The sequence below is a fragment of the Dioscorea cayenensis genome, chromosome 19 (assembly GCF_009730915.1).
Source record: "Dioscorea cayenensis subsp. rotundata cultivar TDr96_F1 chromosome 19, TDr96_F1_v2_PseudoChromosome.rev07_lg8_w22 25.fasta, whole genome shotgun sequence".
Lineage (NCBI taxonomy): Eukaryota > Viridiplantae > Streptophyta > Magnoliopsida > Dioscoreales > Dioscoreaceae > Dioscorea > Dioscorea cayenensis.
The window spans coordinates 7,410,780-7,424,680 of record NC_052489.1 but is presented as its reverse complement, the minus strand read 5'-3'; the positions used below and the strand labels follow the sequence as shown (position 1 = coordinate 7,424,680).

At 31.5% G+C, this 13,901-nt stretch overlaps 1 long non-coding RNA gene across 1 annotated transcript; it reads right to left on the bottom strand.

Moving 5' to 3' along the window:
• Nucleotides 1-5,838: 5,838 nt before the first annotated feature.
• On the bottom strand, nucleotides 5,839-8,774 carry LOC120250643. The gene is made up of 5 exons (XR_005533050.1): nucleotides 8,753-8,774; nucleotides 8,533-8,607; nucleotides 7,777-7,847; nucleotides 7,414-7,467; nucleotides 5,839-5,903 (listed from the first exon to the last, which is right to left on the bottom strand). It is a non-coding gene; the product is annotated as an uncharacterized LOC120250643 (long non-coding RNA).
• Nucleotides 8,775-13,901: the final 5,127 nt, after the last annotated feature.

Here is a 13,901-nt window from a genome sequence, read left to right as displayed (position 1 = left end):
AAGTATACATCCTTAAGTCTTCTCATCCAGATTTTGTATATAAGTCTTTGGTGAATGCACTTAGGAAGTGATTTTAGATAGATCGACGATTCTCCTTTGGTTGAATCTTTTGAACTTCTATCTCTTGTATGCTACCGGAGATCATGAGTGTAGAAAATTTTGGTGATATATGTTTGGATTCACCATCACCAACTTTAATATAACCTCCTTGTATTTGAGAAATACAAGCATTATTTGTCTTGTAAATTCATAGCATTTTATTTGACATTCTTGATGTGTTTGGGATATTGTATATGCCCAATCATAGATCGTAACAAGTGGTATTCACGACTTGCTTTCATAGGCTAAATTTCGGTATGATTTGATGATAGTATAGAGTTATTTTATTGAACGCCGGCCAGGAATAAATTGTACCATTGTAAGAAACATGTATCGATGCGAGATCGCCCTTTATGAGATCGAGACGAGATACCAACATCCAACAAAAACACAGCGAGGTTGGATGAGGGCTCATGTGATAGAATAAACCAGAATCATAGTTCCTGGCCAATAAGTAGCAATGCTGCCTCACTCCGGTGTCCTTACACCACCGTTAGCCGATTGAAAAAGGGACGTATCTTGCTAGAATTTCTGCGCAGCTATATACGATGCGGTATTGTTGCAAGATACATTAATGCACCGATTGCTTAAATATGAGTTTATGGACCAGAATGATCTCTACTCGCTTCTTCGGTGGGCGAAATGGATCTTCACGAACATCGAGTTCGGGCGACCGTTAGGCGTACTCGGTGGATAAGCCTTACTCCATATTGAATCTCTTATTTGCTTTTACCGTATGGGTTGATTGATGCACAAATATTCACAGGGATAAGTGCTCGTTGCCCATACCTAGGCAATTTAGTGCTTTCCCAAATCTTTCATTCAAATTCTTTCCGAGATATGATCTGCGGTTTGCCGATTTCGGAAGGAGTGCCTACAGATTTAAATCATCCGCATATACTCTATCACAACAAAACCGTTAGTGTAACTTTAATAAACACACATGGACATATATACTATCATTTTGGTATCCTTCTTTTACATAAGATATTCGAGGCAGGATTTATACGTAAAGTCAGGATTGTTTTAACCCATAAAGAGATCTACGTAATTTGTGAGTATAAATGATTATTTGTAATGTTTGTTTTCTATATCCTTCGGGGATTTTCATATATATGTCGTTTCAAAATCTGTCTGAGATATCTTGTGACGACATAATGTTGCGTATCTAATTTATTACTTCTTCTTGGCTAGCGATTAAAAATCAGTAATTCATCAATTCTGAGGAGAGTATGTCTCTTCATAATCGATGCGATTTTGAAAAACCTTGAGCAACCGGGTCTTGCTTTGTATCTCTTAATTTGATTATTTTCATTCTTTCTCCTGAAACACCCATTTATAACCATTGGTTTATCCATACGGTGTTGGCACTATCATTTTAAACACCTGCGTTTTGATAAGAATTTGCTTGACTGGTGGCTTCTTCCATTTTGGCCAATCATTTCTTCGCGGCGAACCCAGTGGATGAAGTGGCTCTGGATCGTTGTCGGTGTTGTTTATATACGTAGCCACATTTGGCAGATGAATGTGTATTTATTTTAGGTCTACATTACCCGATTCGATCTTTGACCGTCGTCTCGTAGCAAATTGAATTTTCCACAATTTTCGAGAAATATCATCCCTGTTGATTCTTCGTTAACGATTACGAGGTTTATAATTTCTCTCACCCCATGGGAGATCCTTATCTTATTTTACGCTTCCTTTTTCTAGGCGAATCTTTCAATTGGTCTTCCACGTTTTTATCGTGGTTTATTTTTCTACTTGATTTTCTTCGATGGATTCTTAGGAATCTCAATTCTTGCGGGGAGCATTCGCGGTGAGGCCATATATGATTTAGTTACCGTTTGGTATCGGTGAATCATCGGTACATTTCATTGCAATATTTTGCAATTTAATGATCCTTTGAACTAGTTCACATTCATTGAAATACGAGGATCCTTATGTGTAATCATGATGCGTTCCATTGATTTCTTTGGCTCATTTGATGGTGTTCTCCCCTAATGCGAGGGAAGAGCGACCGTCAAGGTAATGATGCCATAGTCTTCACCCGATGAAATCGTCCCATTAATGGTTCTAAATATAAATATAATTGAAGAATCATAACCAACATATATACAAGTCTTAACGTTGTAGACTATTTTTCTGATTTGGTGGTGGTATTAGGCGCGTATCTGTATGACCGAATATTACTTATATAAAATATCAAGCTCTTTACCCGTAACAAGTTGGTGTAGTGAATATAAAGTACATAATACGGTGGGTCCGGTCCAGGTATTAAAGTGCAGGCATGCAAAAATAAGCGTATTTTACGCTTGCTTGTAGGCGGTTCGTCGTAATAACGTTAGGCGAGCGATAATCAGGTCTTTTGTTAATGACTCCGCTAACGGCCCCAGGTATGTCGCTGAACTCTTGGATGCTCAACATGTATTCAATGCCCGTACAATAATCATAAAAATGATTTTGATGAAAATTACGCGGCGTTGTCGAGCCGAATTGTCTTTATGGGATAATCCCGGAAGTGTGCTAACTTTACGATAATTTGTGCGATAACGCACCAAATGCTTCCATTCCTTGGCAGGCAGTGAAACATGGGACCGTCTAGTCGATGGCTGGTTAAAAACCGTAAAATACTAAATGGTCCACATAGCGGATGTATTGGTCCTAGTATCTCCTTGTATTAACTTTCTAAAATTTGAGGAGATTACTTTGATCGCCTTTGTTATAGAAGGTCTGGTTATTAGCTTTCCCATTGAACATCTTTGAGCAAAATGCCGTATTCATTATGTGTTTGGGATTTTATAATCCTTAGGTATGAGTGTCCATGAGCTAGTAATGTCCGTGGCAACATAATAGCACGGGATGTCCAAGTCTTCATGCCATATTTAAATATCACAGGTGCGTTAACCTTAGGAGTTGTCTAGTATGTGGATAAAATCGCTTTGTCATTGTAAATATAATCGATGACCTCTGGGGAAAGCTTTCAAGTACCACGTTTTGGCATGAAATAACTTGTGTAATATAAAGATATTATTTTTCCTTCCTTATCACTTAGTCTCTAAATGATATCCATTGAGGCGTATATCTTTAAAGCTTAAAGGTTCCTCTAGACTTAGGGAATAGAGCATTTTCATCTGCGAGATGTTCGTTAGCGACATCAATCTTCAACTGCCAGAACACTGGCGATTGGGTAATTACTGCTATTGGCGACATACATGCCTTTCTTGTTGATAAAGATATAAAATGTATTTTTCTTGTATTAATGGTTCATGATCGATAATCGTTCATCATCTGACCATATTCTATGAAAGCAAAGAAAAACATAATTTAATAAGCAATAAAGACCTTAATGCAAACTAGTCTAAAGGAAATCTTACATATCTAAATATGTATTTTCGATTCGTTAAATTATTGTAAGATTCATTATGATTCGGATCTAAGCTATAAGGTTGTCAGTAAAATTGTCTCAATATCTTTTCGCACCTGTTTTTAAGTGATTCTTGGTAAAGTTGGATAAGTCTCATGATTTGGACCCGATGACAGAACCCTAGCGATGGCATGTATCTTTCTTTGTCTCCTAACCCCGTCTTGTGGCTGTTGCTTGTTGATGTCTGTGATTACACCATTGTCAGCGTGGTCGATGTTATTTCGGCCCCCCACCCGACAGCGTGGTCCTCGATACACCATAATTTCCTCGTCGCTTTGTGGTTTTAAAACTAACCTGCGTGACCACGCCATCTTCTTTTGCCCAAAGTGAATTTAAAAGCGTTGGTCTTTGTCAGGATGAGTCGAGATTGATGATTATAGCGTCGGCGGTGCTCCGCGCGGAGACAAAGTGGGCGGTGCAGCAAATTCTTCTACATATTGTTGTTGTAATATAACATTTGATAGTGAAATGTTGTAAATGTTTCTAGAGCATCATTCATACATCGGCATTTCTCGCGAGCGAAATCTTAGTGTTTAAATAGCTAGAATTTATATTGCTGCTTTTAAAAATCTTTGAAACACGAACTTGACCAATCATTGCATTCTTTGTTGAAGTAGACCATTCGAGATATTCACAAAATCTCTCTTCGGGGAATAGCAACGGTCCTGTGGATCCTCGATGAGTTCGAAATCATTCATTCTCAGGCCATCGTATTGATGCCTTATAAATATTAAGGCCTTAGCCTTATTATCACTAGGCTCATTGTTATTAGTCTCAATGTTTCCTGTTTCTTTGGCACTTTGATGGGGCTTGTTATGAGCTCCGGGCCTTCAATTTTCACGGTTGTGCCAAATTCTCTCTTTTTGCGATGTTGCCGTTTTCTCTCTTCGAAATAATACGGCGTATAAGTTAGAATAGAGTGGCGTAGTATGAACATTTGCTCTTTTATTATATAGTCTTTGTTCAGATTATGTATGTGCTCTGATACTATTCATGTATCTGATCTTTTGTTTATGCAATGACTGCGTTTATTGCGGCTAGGTCAATTTGTTTGAAAGTGATTATAATTTAAAGGAAGGAAAAGTAAAATGGGAGAAAAATAGGAACCGGGAATGGGCAGTTGGGCTGACTCGAGAAGAGTAGCGTCGGGAAGAAGGGCCCAAGCAGGATCTTTCGGTTTGTCAGCGTGGAGGTTGCTTTGGCTAAGGAAAAGATGATCGCGTGTTTGGTTTGATGGAAAAGCCTGAACAACAATAATAATATTGATGTTTTCTTGTTTGCCTTTTGAAATCAGCATTAATATTTAATGTGTCTTTGTGTATAACCCCAAAGTCTTATCTTTTGTTTGTTGAATAAAGGTATGGTTTGCTAGTGTTCCTCATTCTACTTCATCGATCCTTTATAATTAAAAGTGGTTCTATATATATAGAGATGGTCAATTAAAATCATGTAAATGAGGTCGGTCGATAATGTGTTAAGAATATGTTATAAATGTAAAAAGATAGTAATAAGAATAAGTAGGAGTATTCTGGCATGCTGAAGAATTAGTTCTTATTGCTGCTCTTTATTTCTCTCTTTTCTTCTACTACCATATCTTACAGTACACAAAGCCGAGGGGTATTTATAGGGTTACAAAGGGTTGAATGAGCGGCCGGGATCCGTTTGTTAAAGCCCGGTACATCACCACTGGTTGGTGGAATAATCGCGATAAAATGTTCTTTGATCGCAAATACAAATGCCTCTGATGGCTCTCCAGGGTTGTTATAGTGTCTACATTCTTGCTGATGAAAATTCTTTACAGTAGGCATCCATTAAAAATATTTGTTTATAACAATATATCATATATTCATACATCACTATTTTTAAGATTGATGACATTTAGCACACAGGCTCGTCTGCCAGGACGGCATGCGTACTGGAGCGGTTATATGAGGGAGAAAATAATTACAATTGCTGCTTAGCCACGCACATTGTGTTAGACTCAAAATTCTTGAGCTTGGACTTTTAGCAACATCAGTAAAGTTTTGTAGCAAAACCAGTTGGCCATCTCTGGAGCACATGGAATAAACATTGTGCTAATAAAGCCCGCATCCCCACCTCGTCAGTATGCCCTTTGTTGACTGGGATGGCCTCTCAGCCGGTAGAATAAGGGTGAGGTCATATACTTTGTTGGGAATCTCACATATAACAAGAATGCCGCACTCGACAGTGTTATTGTTCAAATCAATTAAGTGCAACATCGAATGTAAAAGCTTAAATAGCATAAAGTACATGTATTATATATCACTTCAACTCTATCTTTGGCTTTGTGACAGTAATTCCATTCTGCACCCATGCAAGGTAACTTCCCTCCCATGTTCTTTTCTACATTCTTATAACCCTGCAATAAGTGAAGAGAATAAATATATGTTCTCATATTTAGACATTAATTATATATATAGATTAATTTAATACTGATGTCATTTAATAAATGGATAAAAATTAGTCTAGTTAAATGAATACGCAGGTATATTTCGTTGTGTGCGGTTTTCAAAAATAATGGAGGTGAAAACCAAGATTCAAAACTACGCTATTAAGTTGAAAAATTATTTTCTTAATCTATTCCCTTTGACCTTTCACTTTTATCCCAAACCAATTATATACATACAAAACGAGTATCTATCCACTTTTGGTATACCTTGAATCATCTACACCACAGATCTGAGAAAAAGCAGCATAATTATAACTTTTTAAATTATAGATTAAAAATAATTATATATTTCATATTTTATTTTATTAGACTGAGAAAAAAAAAAAGTTGTTTTCCTCCGAACAATAAAGAAGAATCTTTCAATTCCATTATATTACCATTCTAACTCATATCTCTTTGCTTTCCCCATGCCATTTTCACAGTATCTATTATTATTATTATATATTAATCTTTATCTAACAGTACACAAATTCCTTCGCTGCAATTTGACACTTTTTAATTGATTTTTATTTAATTGAGGGTCCCACTCCAATCCTCCATTCCTCTCATATATATATATGAAAAATTTTAGGAGATCATTGTCCTCATAACAATTTTTATTTTCGTTTATCGAATTTTAATTGTTTCTTTTAGTCATCTACACCGATTTTATCGGAGGGAGTCATCTTAAAGTTAAATTTGGCTCAAAACCAACTAGCCAATCGAATTAGCGAGTTGGCTTGGTCACCTGGGTTGGACTTTGTGGCATGCTTAACTCCAAGAATTCCAAACGGGCACTTTGAGTATTTTGACCTAGCCATGTGACCTCCCGGTGAAAAATCAAAAACCAAAGTAGTAACTAAAAAACAAATCGAATCTCGAGTTAAGTGAAAAATAATCATGAGTAGATGCCTCCTAAAATTTTACAACATTATATTATATACTTATTTTTAAAATTTTGTTTTAATTGCTTTTTATTAATTTTTCATATATAAATAGAGACATAAACATGATTTTATATTTTTAATGTTTTTATATATATTATGTTTTTATTTTAATTTTGTTTCCATTATTTTCCTATCTATATATTATTATTATTTGTATTTGTTTAATTTAATTTATCTAATAATATTGGTGTTTGTGCTTTTTATATATATCTTTTGTTAGGTTTTTTTTTTTAAAATGATTTGTATTATTAGGTGAAGCCGGTAGAGCACAGGCATTCGTACTAGTTATTATTATTATTATTATTATTATACATTAGAACAAACATTTTTAGTTGCATCTAAAAACTTTATAAAAACCATAAATATATATAAAAATCTTGTAATTATTGTTATAGGATATTAATAATAGAAAAATCATAACCACAACAATTATAAAGTTACTTGATTTATTTTATTAATTATGTTTTTATGTCGGAACAATTAATGAAACTCACAGTATTTAAAAGGTCCTCAGCTGCATAGAGCGATCGAACCCCACTTTGACATCCCTTCACAAACAAACTCGTTATCATTATCATTCTTTGAAATCATATATATACACATCTCAATAATATTTAACTGATACTTTGCTTATTTGTTTAAACCCAAAATTCATTCATGGTTTTGTAAAAATAATTTTTCTTTAATCCTTTTCACAAATATGTTTATAATAGTTTTAAATTAATAGGAATATTATATAACTATGAATAATAATAAATTTTGCAACAATACCTACAATGATTAATTTTATGAAAGATACATCCCAAAAATAAAAGAAAAAAAGAAAAGTAAAAGAAAAAAAATAAAAGGTATGTTACCACAACAATATGATCTTCCTTTTTGAATTCAAAGGAGACCTGTTCCACAAACCCACTGTTTTTAACCCTCCCTGTTTCACATATCAGGAGCAAGTTATCAATAATCCAAAGCAGCATTAAAAAATTTCATATGATATAAATAACTTAAATAAAATATAAATTCACAAAAGAAGGACATTTATTTTTCATATAATCTCCAAATAATTCGCTTTTTTTATAATTTTTAGATAACGACTTTATTGTTTCAAGTTTCAACTAAGATTGATTTATGAAATTACTTAAATAACTTTTATACTTAGTTGAAGTTGTAAAAACAAATTTCCAATTCTCAATTCCTCTGTTTCATTAGCTATTGATCAACAAAACATATATACTTTAATAAATTATAAACTATGGATGTTTTTACAAAATATATATATATATATATATAATTTGAAGAATAGTAATTTATATATTATTACTGAAATAAAATTATTTTTAATATATCATTTTGCTAGTGACAAGAGACTTATAATAGGGGTTGTATCAAAAGGTACATAAATAAAAATATAGTTGATCTCAATAAATTTATTTTAATTTTTAGTTTATTTTTACTTAACAACTTTTTTTTTTTCATAAAAGCAAAACTTCTCCATTTCATCAATTCTCTTATACATCAAATTGAAAAATATTCGGTTGATACATTGAAATCAATATACTACAGTTAGAAACCGCTCTAAAAATTTAATATATATATAAAAAGAGGAGAGATCAAACCTTCTGGAGTGGAAAAACATGTAGGGAACATTGATGGCATTATCTACATGTCCTTTGTCAAATTCCTCAATTGTCCTGTTTTCCAAACACGAACCACAAAATTATCTAAAAAGTATATTTATACATAATTATTAAAAATATATATATAAAGACAAAGAAGATAAGCAAAACTAAAAAGATAATAGACCAAGAAATGAAATGAAAGAGAAGATAACTAGACCTAACATCAAGATAAAGATGGCTGGAGCTCAACAATTTTTTGGCTTCCTCACATTAATACTCACAACGCCATCCCCGGTCTCCAAGCTATAGTTTAAACCATGATAAATCTCACCATTAAAAACCAAAAAGAAAAACATTAAACATAGATAGATTCCAATATATATATATATATATATCACATATCAGATAAAGCAAATAAAAAGTATGAATTACCTGACGAGAAGTTTGGGTTGTTGAAGATTATTAACAGGGACGGTGGCAACTGTGACTGAGTGAGCTACTTGATATTTGAAGAAAGAAAATGAGAACAATCAAATAAAACAAGTATGAGAAATCCATCAATGGAAATTAGCAAGAGATTTTGGTTAGTATTTGAGAAAAGAGAGAGTGCATTATTACTTGTTTTCTGGTTCCATGAAGGACTTCTTAAGTAGGAAGGATTCAAGTTTTTTCTCTGTGGGTGCTGCTGCTGTGGCTGCTGTTTTCTTGTATTTCTGGGGATGGGGTTGACTTTTGTAGAGACAGTTAGCACTCTGGTTTTGTGAATGGTTTTAACTTTTAAATATCACATATGTGGAGGTGATTGGTGGATATTAAAATTTTAAAAGTGTGTATTTATTTATTTATTTTTTTTTTTACTAGTATTGATAATTTTAAATTAAAATGAAATTTTAGAGTCATACTTAAAAACTAAAGGGTGGAATGGTTGGTAATTGACATTTTTATTTCAGAATGTCATGGGTTTTTCAAATCCATTTAATTTTCTAAATTAGTTAGTGAAAAATTCAGATGTTTAATTTATATTGAAAAACTCTTGATTTTTTCGGTTAGGTTAGACATGACCCAGACTAATCCTTTGTATATATATATATATATATATATATATATATATATATATATATATGTACACACACAGATATAATTAATAAAATTTTAAATTTTGTTTAAAACTTTTTTAGTGCATTCATAAAACACATTTTATATCAAAGATGAAATTGTGAAAATTAATCTTAGGGAAAAACACTATAATGCTATTGAAAAAGTTAAAATTTAAAATCCATACTTTTACAATTACTCATTTATGGAGATTAATGGGAATAATTCCTATAAAAGAGGGGATCATCTCTTGAAATTGCTTGAGAAACATAAAAATTAGTGAAAACGTTTCTCAATTGAATGCATTGATGTGGCAATTAAGTTTTATGGCTTTTTTAACTGATCGCATGGACTAAGAGAAATGAGAACTTAATTTAAAAAAAAGACCTAAATTTGAAATTCAATTAATTACATGCTTAATTAGAAATCACACTTTATTTTTTTTTTTAAAATTGTGGGGCTAATTTACAAATCTGCCTGACTTGATAATTTTACCCCTAAAAATCTACACATTATCATATAAATCCGCACATCTAATTTAGATAATTAGGACCCAATCAAAAAAATTATTTAGATCACTATAATTAGATCTTTTAAATGAAATATGGTCATATATACACTTATTAATACAATTCATGTAAATCTATACAACTTAATGTATATATATTGTTAAATCCCTACATTTTTTGCACAACCCAACACGAATTGCGTTATAAAATTAAAACAACATCAACAATACTTATATATATATATTATAGTAAAGTATTAGTTTGGTTAATTGAATCATTCCTATCCAAATTCCAAAGAGTTTGACTATGCTCAAGCAGTTGGATAAAGCTCTAAACTAGTATGATATAAAAGTGTAAGGGGAGGTCAGTGGGTTAGTCCTACAAGGCAGTCGTTCCATCTACATCGCTCATATAATCGTTTACACCCCGGATTAGTATACTATTCTCATCTCTGTATATATCGTGTCTGCCCGAGTTACATCTTGCTTTAGTCTTATTTATATTCATACGACATCGCTATTATTAGAAAAGAAAAGTTTGATTATGAAACACAATGAGCGTGAGGGTTAGTGATTTGCGCAGTGGAGCTCATGTGGGGTCAATCAATTTACACTATAAAGATAGTATGTTTGTTTGAGTTTTGAGATTCGTACACTGTAGCTCCAGACTCTCTACCTTTATCCGTGTTTTGTTTGATGTATTTTCATTTTTCGTGCTCTTTTGAAATCTATCGTTGAGGGGATTTTTGGTTCTACGTCAAAATGATCGTAAAAACCAAATCCCGGGAGTTAAAATCAAATATATATGTATATATATATATAGTATATATACATAAATCTATACATATACATATATACACATATACATACACACATACATATATATACATAAATATATACATATACACATACACATATACATATATACACATATACGTATACGTATACACATACATATACATATATATATATATACATAAATCTATACATATACACATACACATATATGTATGCACATACATATACATATATATATTTATATATACATACATGTATGTATATATATTCCCTAAATATACCTATATATAGTATGTTTACATATATAAATACACATATATACGTATATATATAAATATATATGTATATATACACAAATATATACATATATATATATACTCATATACATATATGTATATATATGCATATATGCATATACGCAGACATATCCATACACTTATACACATGTTTTCTAATTTCAGATTTACAAATCCTTCCAAACAAACATAAAATCTTATAATACAGTAATTCCAGTTACATCCAACCAAACACAGGTTGTTCGACTGACTGTATTTTGAAAGTTTCCACAGATTTTCAATTACATTATAAGCTGAAAATCGCACCTGCATTTAGAATTACATCCAACCAAACGCTACCTTAATAACAATTATAGTATATATATATATATATATATATATTGAAAATTATTAAATTGACCCCCATTAAATTAGAAAAATGGAAGGTCAAGATACAATATTTTAACTTCTTTATGGAAAGCATATAGATCATTTTACAAATGTTAAAAATTTTAAAGGATTTATATTTTACATTTGCCAATTTTTTTATTTTCTTCTTTGATAACTTTAAAAATACATAAAACTAAAGACTGTTTTTTCTTCTTCACTTTTACTATTTTAATTTTTTTTACCTAAACATACGAGTAGGACCACATTGGCGCCTCACTTTGTTTTTATTTAAAAACTAAAATCCCAAAAAAGCATAGTTTTTTTCTTCTCACTTTTTAAGTTACATCAAAAAAATTTAATTAAGTGTTAAAATCACTTCTAAGTTTTAGTTGTTGGAGGTAATTCATTTTAAATATAAATTTTTCAATAAAATATCTTGATGTTGGTGGATATCAAGTGCTTTTTTATATTGTTTTAACTATAATTGTTATATATATATACATATATGATTTGTTTGAAATTATAGATAATAATATTATATTTGTATAATGACCTCACATTATAATTTTCATGGCTCTGTCATCGGTGACCTGTCCATATTTAAAAAAAAACACCAAACCCCTTTTTTTAAAAAAATAATTTTAAACTAAACCCCCAAAATTAGAATTTTCCAAAAACTCCAACCAAACCTGAACCATTAACCGAATTTTTCAATTTGGTTTTTTTTTTTAATAATTCACTCGGAGCAATGCATTAAGCAAAATGTTAGTTGGGAATGAATCACACAGAGTGCATGACACGCAAAGTATGCCATCCAAGGATGAGGTACTTTCGAAACAAGAGATAAAAAAAGGATGGCGTTCCATCACACTCATGGTTTTAAAAGCTAGGTGCATCCCAAATCAACAAACATTCATTTTACATGATTATTTGCTTGTATGGTAGGACATGCATATCATGTTGTATTCAAAATAATTGATAGTCTGCCACCAAGCTAGTGTTGGATAGTGGCCTGGATTCCATTGCTGGTTTCTATCATTTTGTATAGGAAAATAAATATTTTAAATGTTTGGATAGCTTCATTCAAAATGTTTTATGTCTACACGTAGACCCTGATTTTTTCAAAAATCATATGGTTTAGTGTTAATTGACTTTTTTTTTTTTTTTGTTATTTAGAAGTTTGGATAAACCACCATCATAGAAAAGACTTCAGTCTTATCAACTCTCCAATGCGAGAGAATATTTTTATCTTCTTTTTTATTTAATAAAAAAAGTTAGGTAGGTGATTTAATTCTTTTTCTCTTCTTCTTGTTTTTTTTTTTAACTTTAAAAAAGTGAGTGGCTCAAGATAAAAATCATATCATTCAAATAAATCTACACACGATGGAGGTGAAGGATACTAAAATTTTATTTTTATTTTTTATTTTTGGTATATTCTTTAGATATTCAAAGTGATATATGTATATATAGATATATGTTTATGTTATAATATTAAAAAGAAAACAAAAAAAGCAAACAAAAACAATATGTAAGTGAAGAGGAGAGAAATAACCAACTTCTTATTTACTTCTTTATCAATGTGTGTTATTCAAAATTATAAAGGCTAGAAATATGAAAAGTTACACCTTATTAAACTTCCTTATAAATATGGACAGAGGAAGAGACCTGAGACGTAATTTCATTGGAGTTTTAGGAGTTTAGAAGATGAAGAGGTTTAGGAGTTTGGAGAGATGAAGAGTTAAACATTAATAGGCATCCACTTTAATTAATGTTTCATAACACTCCCTCTTGAAATGCCTTATTAAACCCTTACTAGTAAAAACCCAATGGGATAAAAATATAGTGAAGGAAAAAAGAGTACATTATCTTTTAATATACGCTATAATTGTTGCCTCATTAAAAACCTTACTAGGAAAAACCCAATGGGAAAAACCATTGTTAAGGGAAAATGGAGTACAACCCGTATTAACTTCCCCTCATGATAATATTAAGTGAGATCTCTGAGTCGATGAACATCAATATTACGGACTAACTTTTCAAAAAATTGCAGTGGGAAGTGCCTTGGTAAATAAATATGCTAGATTATTATTTGAACGTACTTGTTGAATACTAATATCACCATTCTTCTAAAGATTATGAGTGAAAAAGAATTTTGGTAAGATATACTTTATTCTATCCCCTTTAATATACCCTTTTTTCAGTTGGGTAATACATATAGCATTATCTTCATATAGGACTATTGGGGTCATTCTTCGGGAAGACAAATCACAAGTCCATCGAATGTGTTGAATTATAGATCT